Source organism: Hylaeus anthracinus, unplaced genomic scaffold, assembly GCF_026225885.1.
Source record: "Hylaeus anthracinus isolate JK02 unplaced genomic scaffold, UHH_iyHylAnth1.0_haploid 0, whole genome shotgun sequence".
Taxonomy (NCBI): Eukaryota; Metazoa; Arthropoda; class Insecta; order Hymenoptera; family Colletidae; genus Hylaeus; species Hylaeus anthracinus.
In genome coordinates, this window is record NW_026533254.1 from 25,153,132 (window position 1) to 25,161,779 (window position 8,648).

Consider the following 8,648-nt stretch of genomic DNA (forward strand, 5'->3'; position numbering starts at 1 on the left):
TTAACTCAATCACGCAATTTTTACGAGATATCTTATTCAATCTTGCTCTTTACAAACGTCCAACGAACATGAATCGGCTGATTACAAAATTCATACCCGTCGTAAAACATTGTTATTTCTAATTCTGTGATTCAAGTATCGCGCACCGACGTGCCGTGAAAGTATCGCGGTGCAAGCCAGGTCGGTTAATTAATAAAATTTTCGAAAGTCTCGATGAAAGCCCGATAGATCGGTGATCCGTCGGCGCGGCGCACGCTCGCGTAGTCATGCGTGTGATCGCGATTGCATAATTGCGAAATTGAATGTGCAGCTAGATAGGTTCGATCGGAAAACTACCGACGCACGATACTGTCGAGAATGATTTCCGCGTTTCCGTTGCAACCGGACGCCTCGAAGATCCACCGAGACGATCTCGACGCTTTAGCAAGCAAATGTTAATTAACGATTCTTTAATCGTTTGCCAAGAAAACCGCTCGAGGCTGCAACGACCAGCTGACTTTTTACCTTGCTTTGGGCGTTACTGTGCACAGATTAGCGAAAATTATGAGGTTAACCCTCTGATTGCGCGACGATTTTTGTTGGAAATTCTGAGATGGAAGAGGTGTGAATTTGTAAAAAATATATCAGCTTATAGGGAACGATAAGACGCAACTTTTTTGTATGTACAGTTCATTCGTACGACGTTTAGTTTCGGAGATAAAAATTGAAAACTTAGAGACCTATTTCCTGAGATCTCGCAGTGGTCTAATCCCATTACTGTTGTCTTAAAGAAAAAAGAAACAACAGTCGAACAATCGAATTTGAAAAAAATATCACTTTATAGGTAATGACAAAACGAAACTTTTTTGTATGTACAATTTTTTCATACGACGTTTAGTTTCGGAGATAAAAATTCAAAACTTGGAAGAACCGTTTTCCCTGGATTCCATTACATTTGCAATGGTGAATGTGAATGCATCGTTAGTTGACAATTACTTATTTGGGGAATTTGAAAAAAATATAATCTTATAGAGGATGAAAGAATGAAACTTTTTTGTATGTACAGTTTTTTTATAAGACGTTTAGTTTCGAAGATAAAAATTGAAAACTTTGAAGACCTATTTCCTGAGATCTCGTAGTGGTATGATTCTATTACTATTGCCTTAAAGCAAAAAGAAACAACAGTCGAACAATCAAATTTGAAAAAAATATCACTTTAGAGGTAACGACAAAACGAAACTTTTTTGTATTTACAGTTCATTCGTACGACGTTTAGTTTCGGAGATAAAAATTAAAAACTTTGAAGACCTATTTCCTGAGATCTCGTAGTGGTCTGATCCCATTACTGTTGTCTTAAAGAAAAAATAAACAACAGTCGAACAATCGAATTTGAAAAAAATATCACTTTATAGGTAACGACAAAACGAAACTTTTTTGTACGTACAATTTTTCCATACGGCATTTAGTTTCGGAGGTAAAAATTGAAAACTTTGAAGATCTTTCTCCTAAAATTCAATTTTTGCAACAAAGTTCTAACTTTTCAATTTTTATTTTCGAAACTAAGCGTCCTATGAATAAACTGTAAATATAGAAAAGTTTCGTCTCATCGTCCCCCTTAAGGTGATATTTTAAAAAAATTTATTTAACGAACACAAACATTTCTCTGAGCCCATCCTATACGCTCATCGCAGTCAAACGGTTAATTGCGTTAAATTTGCCAATTTGCAAGCTATCCATTTTTTGAATAGCGTTCGAGAGTCGAGTAGGGTTGAAACAGTAAAAACTTGTCTAAACAACATTAGACTCTATCTCAAAATTGTACTCGTCCTCGAGGGAGCTCGAGCTACGTTTGCTTCATGAGAATTAATTAATTTAATATTCAAGCGTAACGCTCGATATTCCAACGTTTGATCCCCAAGCAAAATATTGCGCGTTCAAGTGTTTAAGATACGACGTCACGCGAGTAGTAAAACTGGTCTGGGTGTCCTATTCGCAACCTACTTCTCATCTGTACAAATATTTGATGTTTGATATCGTGGGGGTACAACTATCATCGAACACTAATAGAAAAAGCGAATGCACTCGATAGCAGATAGTGCGATACCATAACAAAGATATCGAATCGAGCGCGAAACCAAGTGATTCGCGCAGTTTTCTTTTCAACTCTGTTTAACGATAACCTAAAGTAGATCGCTGCAACGCACTATACCTAGGATTTGAAACTAGAGATAAAATAATGATGAAACTAGAGAATATAATAAACACATACTAGACATAACCAAAAAGTGCGAGAACTTGTGCAAAACAAGAGAACAGTATTATTATATTAATTGTAGAATATACAGGATGTTCCAAAAATGTTGGAGGTCCTTGAAAGGAGTGATTCGGGAGGTGATTTGAAGCAACTTTTCCCTCAGCGAAAATGTTGCCCGAGGCTTCGTTGAGGAGATATTAACGGAAAACCCCGACCAATCAGAGCGGTGGAGCGCCCGCAGTAGCGTAGACTACTCGCGCTCTGATTGGTCGGGGTTGTTCTGTTAATATCTCCTCAACGAGGCCTCGGACAACATTTTCGCTGAGGAAAAGGTTGCTTTAAATCACCCTCCGAACCACCTCTTTCAATGATCTCCAACATTTTTGGAACACCCTGTATTCAACATAAATCGTATCTTTTTTTTGCCCATATTACTACGTCCACGCTACCACGCCTCCCTAAACAAAATTAAATATATACAAATGTACAAAAAAAACACACAAATAAACATTCATTAACCGAATTTTACTGATACGTTACAAAATTTCATTTATTTCTAAATATCTACAATTTTTCTTAGAAAGTTTCTGGCGCCTCCCAGTTTGGAAATCGCTGCAATATACCATAAACGCACAAAATCCGCGGTGTAATTGTAACTCGAGATTCGTTCGATGTAGATATCAAGAGCCTCTCGCGTCGTTTAGAACATTCCTGAGTTACGTATCAAACACAGATTCAAGAAACGTTTATCAAGCGTTTATACCCAAGTCTCAGCAGAGACACTGTATCGGCCTCCAACGGATTTCGAGTGTCGAACAGAGGAATCAGCTGTGCAAAAAGTCTCCCTGCTACGATTCTAGTTTCCAGTACTTTCTCTTGCCCTAATGTCTTCATAACCGGCGAATTGCCGTGGAAAGGAAGCCAACGTACTCGGTTCTTGCGCTTGAGCTCCGTGACCCGAAGAAACGTTGCATTTTTCTATTATTTTCACCCGCTGTGTTTCGTCACGAATAGTCCAGTTACGGTTATTCACTTTTCGTTGAGAAACAGAAACGCGCGGGTCGCGGTCCGGTGATTTCGCGGGGACCGCGAGTAAATTCTTCGAGTTAGGCTCGCGATCCATCTTACCGCGACTGTGACTATTCGAATAAATTAGTGTTTGAATATTTTAGTATTCGAACGTTACTGCTTGAATATTGTATCACCGATTGACCTCTGTTACTGAAATAACATCTTTTAAAAATTGCATGATTGAGTTGATAAACGAATTAATTTGACTGCATTTGTAAAAGCAATATCGTAAAAGATATCTTGTAAAAATTGTGCGATTGTGTGAATAAAAACAAATCAATTTGGACTCGTTCAAAGTTGTAAAAGCGAGATTGTTACAAAATCGATCGAATAGAAATAATTTGCTCGGGAGTCGTAGAAAAACTTTCGAAACAGACAGTAAAACTTTTGCAGCCACGTGCACGTGTCTATCTACATGCGTTTTCTCTAAAACGATTATACGCTGGTTGCCGATCGGTTAGTTACCGTCTCCGCTCGCCTTCTGATGTGTTTACCTGTCGGATATGTACATAGAGGTGCGTACAGAATATACAATCGATGAACAATGCGTCAACATTAACGCATTCGTTCGCAGAAAAAAAACTCGAACAAGCGAAACGAAAAAATGATTAGGCCTGCTTCCATGAAACTAATCACGGTCGGGTGTGCGGTTAGAGTTTGTGCCATGTGTGCGACAGTTATCGCATTACGTTAGATTTCTTGATGCGCTGAGCAAACTATAAATAGAGTACGCTTCAAAGTGGCCTCAACTGCGTCGAAACGACGGGTCGTTTAACAGTGTTTTTTCAACACACGCCGTGGCTGCATATTGTTCTTTGGCTTCCTCATGGGATTCGGGTCATTGAAAACAGGTAAACGAAGGTCGAATTTTAAACGCCACCTTGAAATTGTACAGAATACTGTATTTTTATATAACTCGTCTAACAAACCAACTAACCAATTTCTGCTTTTATTCGACTAACTTCGAGTTCAAGTGGGTGTGTTTCATTCAAAACAAACCGTGCTATAGGAAACATTCTATAGTTACATAGAATATATAGTTCTATATACAGTCAGTGTAATAGTGTACAGGGAGCAATTCAAAATAAAACTTCATGTATAAATTTTGAGGGAAGAAATAATTAATCAACATTCCTACATATTTTTAGAATTTGTGTAAATTTAAGTTCTATATACAGTCAGTGTAATAGTGTACAGGAAGCAATTCAAAATAAAACTTCATGTATAAATTTTGAGGGAAGAAATAATCAACCAACATTCCTACATATTTTTAGAATTTGTCTAAATTTAAGTTCTATATACAGTCAGTGTAATAGTGTACAGGAAGCAATTCAAAATAAAACTTCCTGTATAAATTTTGGGGGAAGAAATAATCAACCAACATTCCAACATATTTTTAGAATTTGTGTAAATCTAGCTTCTATATACAGTCAGTGTAATAGTGTACAGGAAGCAATTCAAAATAAAACTTCATGTATAATTTTTGGGGGAAGGAATAATTAACCAACATTCCTACATATATTATAGTAGAATTTGTGTAAACTAAAGTTCATTATTTTTGATATTAACCACTCATTTCTTCTCTTGTTAATTTTATTTTAAATTGGTTGCTGTACGAATACTTCTCACACTGACTATATACACACTATATATTACTGTATACACTGTATATTTGGTGGACTGGAAAGTAATGTCGTTTTTGCCATCTTAAATACTTGTTTATCATTTAGCAGGTCATTGATTTTTCTGGCATTGAAAATTTGCACACTAGGTGACAAAAGGCTGCTGACAATGAGGACGATTATACAATGAATTAAAGGTAGAAATTTATTGGAAAGTTTGAATTTAATGGTAAAGAAACGATATTACTTTTCGGTCTACCTAATATTACTTTAATATATCTGGTCGACTACTGCTCGAAATCTACTCGAACGCCATTCAAATAGGTCTGCTCGAGTAAATTTTATACGACGAATAACGGATGAATAATTCTTTCGCTATTCCTTATTCGAAACTTCTATCGAAATAATGTACAATGTTCGAGACGTCGTGACACCGACGTGAATACTTGATATGAAATGTCGACTATAGTAATTGTGACAGCTCGCGTTCTCTTTCCAGGGGTGAATTAATTAGTTGTTCATGGTAATGGAGACGTGAAATACCAACGATCGAATAAATATTTATGAGGGAAATGCAATTAAAACAATAGGAAGCGGGTATCAGACTTCGATTAACGGAATAATTGCCTGTCACTGCGTGAATTTTTTTCTACGTGGAACAATAACATTGCTTCGCAATAACGCAATCGGCGTCGTCAAGGCTGGAAACTGTATCAATCAGCAGTCAAGCTTAACGAAGGGATGTATGGGAACTAGTATTCCATAGAATAAAAATTTATCTAGATGAAATTCTTCGATTTCACGCATTTTTGCAGTAGGAGGTCTACAATAAATGATTACGTATCGTTCTATTTAAATACTCCAGATTATTAGTATTCCAAGATACATAATTATCAAGAAAATGGAAATGGGATGGGTGAGACATATTATTCCGTAGAATAAAAATTAATCTAGATGAAATACTTCGATTTCACGCATTTTTGCAGTAGGAGGTCTACAATAAATTATCACGTATCGTTCTATTAGGTAGACTGGAAAGTAACGTCGTTTCTTTTACATTTAGTGTGCAAATTTTCAATGCCAGATAAATTAAAATCTAGGAACTGATGGGTGATAGACAAGTATTTAAAATTGCAAAAACGACATTACTTTCCAGTCCACCTGATATTTAAATACTCCAGATTATTAGTATTCCAAGATACATAATTACCAACAAAATGGAAATGGGATGGGTGAGACATAGTATTCCGTAGAATAAAAATTAATCTAGATGAAATTCTTCTTCGATTGCACGCATTTTTGCAATATTCCAGATCATTAATATTCCGAAATAACTAATTACCGAGAAAATGAAAGTGGAGTGAAAGTCTCGGAATAAGCAAATCGCCGGTCCCGACCGGATTGCTTAGTTCGAGACAATATTGTACTTGTTACGCTGACTGTACATAACACACACTTTTAAATAAGTATCGCGCGACAGAAAATTATCAGCTTTAAAGCATTGTGTACACACAAAATAATTATCGAATATAACGAATAACCATACTTAAACCTATGACAATGCATAGTCACGATGGAAATGTATAACAGAAACGACTAGGTACTCGTGCACGTCTATAATTAATGTTAAAAACTAAAAAGAGAATAAATCCTGTTACATTTACAGTGAAATATTATTCGTCCGACGATGGAAATAACTTTCTGCAAAATGACGTATATAGTAGAAAGCATAACTGTACCAATAACCACAGATTTCGAATAATATTTTTTGTTACTATCAGACAACGATACATCCACAACTTTGCAAAATTATTTGTGTTACATTAAATAGTGCAAAATGTTCCGGTTGTATTTACTTTTTGTATACCTCAATGTTAATAACAATATGAAATGAATTATACGAAATCTGTGGTTATGGGTACAGTTATGCTCTTCGCTGTACATTAGGGTGGTCCTTATTTTAATCATTTCTGAATTTCTGTTACGCATCCCCTAAATATCTTGCGAACGCGTACAAAAATATTCCTTTAAAATTGGAATTTTGAATTTTAATATCGTGCCTCAAAACCTTGGAAAAGTTTACATGAAAAATACATGAAAGTTTTTCAATCGGTTACTTTTTTTATTTATAACTCCGGTAAAGATTGATGAAACGATTTGAAATTTGGAGGAGTTGTTGCTTGTAATAATAGGAACAAGACCTAAAAATTTCAAATTTTTATCTTCATTATTCCCTTATACATCAGCCCAGTAAATATGAAGCTGTTTTCCGTACTCGGAATATTTTTGAGATATCAACTTAAATGTCTTGAATATGAACTTGTATATTATTTTTCATAAATGTTCCATAAACAAAAATTTCTTTCTCACTGATACATCAAAATTCTTCTTTAAACAACAATTTATATTTCAAACATTTAAGATGGTATTACAAAAATGTTTCAAGTAAAGAAAACAGCTTCGTATTTACCGGACTGATACATAAGAAAATAATGAAGATAAAAATTTGAAATTCTTAGGTCTTGTTCCTATTATTACAAGCAACAACTCTTCCAAATTTCAAATCGTTTCGATCAATTTTTATGGAAGCTAAAGAAGAAGAAATAACCGATTGAAAAAATTCCATGTATATTCCATTTAAAAGTTTCGAATTCTACAGGAATAATTGTTGCGTTTGCAAGATATTTAGAGACGTGCGTTACACGTAAAAAATCATTAAAATAAGTACCACCCTACTGTACACGTACTCGCATCTATACTTGGACCATTCCGTTTCGCCATTCGCTCGTGCACAAGCGCGACGAACATTCTTGCAAAATGTTTCCTACCCGAGCGTTCCCTTTCGAGAAACTCGCGATTTCACGTTAGCAACGCACTCGCCGCAATTAGACCCGCCATCCACGAAGCCCCGGGTAAAAGCAATAAGGAAACAGAATTCGCTCGAAAAAGTTCCTGCAATCGCGCTAAACGCGTGTCGTGTCGTAGCGTTATCGTCCGAAGCAGCGTTTAATTCCTCCAGATAATGATCTATCGCGATCAGTGTAATTACACGCACGTTTCGTCCGCGACGCATCGTCGCGTTACGCAACCGTGTCGAACGCGTTTGCCGACGATGGACTCCTGTCGAACGCTCGGTAAAATGCATATCCCGGCCAGGACGATAACAATTGTCTGGTAACGACAGACCGGGCGTTTATTACACGCGATACACGACAATCGACGCGAGCCACGAGTCTCCGCGGTAATTTATTCTGATCGCCAAGTCGTCTCCTCCCACTCGCGTGTGAAAACGGTGTTTAAGAACCATCGCGGAAGTCATTCGAGATAATATCACGTCGCTACCCGACGTTGCAAACAATTTGTCACCATTGTCTCGCATTGGAAACACGAACGAGCGCGAGCTTTTGTGCCGGACGCGTGCAGTTTTTCGATGCGAAAATCACGAATGTTTATGTTACGCTTGATGAATTCTCGAATGCCACAGCGACAGAGACAAGAAAATGCTTCGATCGAGTCCGGTATACTACTACTCGAATTATCGGATACTAGCTGCGCCACATGGTTTCTCCTGCGCGGAATACTATTCTTCTTATTCCATGTCGTTCGACCGAACGTTCAATTTAGACCTAACCCGTATAAATAGGAACTTTTCGTTACACAAACCGATTGATTCCGTAAAACAAAAATTTGAGACACCCAATGAAAGAAATTATTGGGGACCT

The 8,648-nt window shown here is 36.8% G+C and overlaps 2 protein-coding genes across 5 annotated transcripts in view; one reads left to right on the top strand and one right to left on the bottom strand.

Moving 5' to 3' along the window:
• LOC128893657 (BTB/POZ domain-containing protein 7) overlaps positions 1-8,648 on the bottom strand; it is a 26,154-nt gene that overhangs the window by 4,733 nt on the left and 12,773 nt on the right. The window lies entirely within an intron of this gene.
• LOC128893801 (uncharacterized) overlaps positions 1-8,648 on the top strand; it is a 15,311-nt gene that overhangs the window by 1,376 nt on the left and 5,287 nt on the right. The window contains exon 1 of one of the 2 annotated variants that reach the window (XM_054155056.1): positions 4,013-4,155. The exons of the other annotated variant lie outside the window; for it this stretch is intronic. The gene's annotated coding sequence lies outside the window, so the exon portion shown is untranslated. Of the gene's footprint in view, positions 1-4,012; positions 4,156-8,648 lie in introns of those variants that run through there. 2 annotated transcript variants of the gene reach the window in all.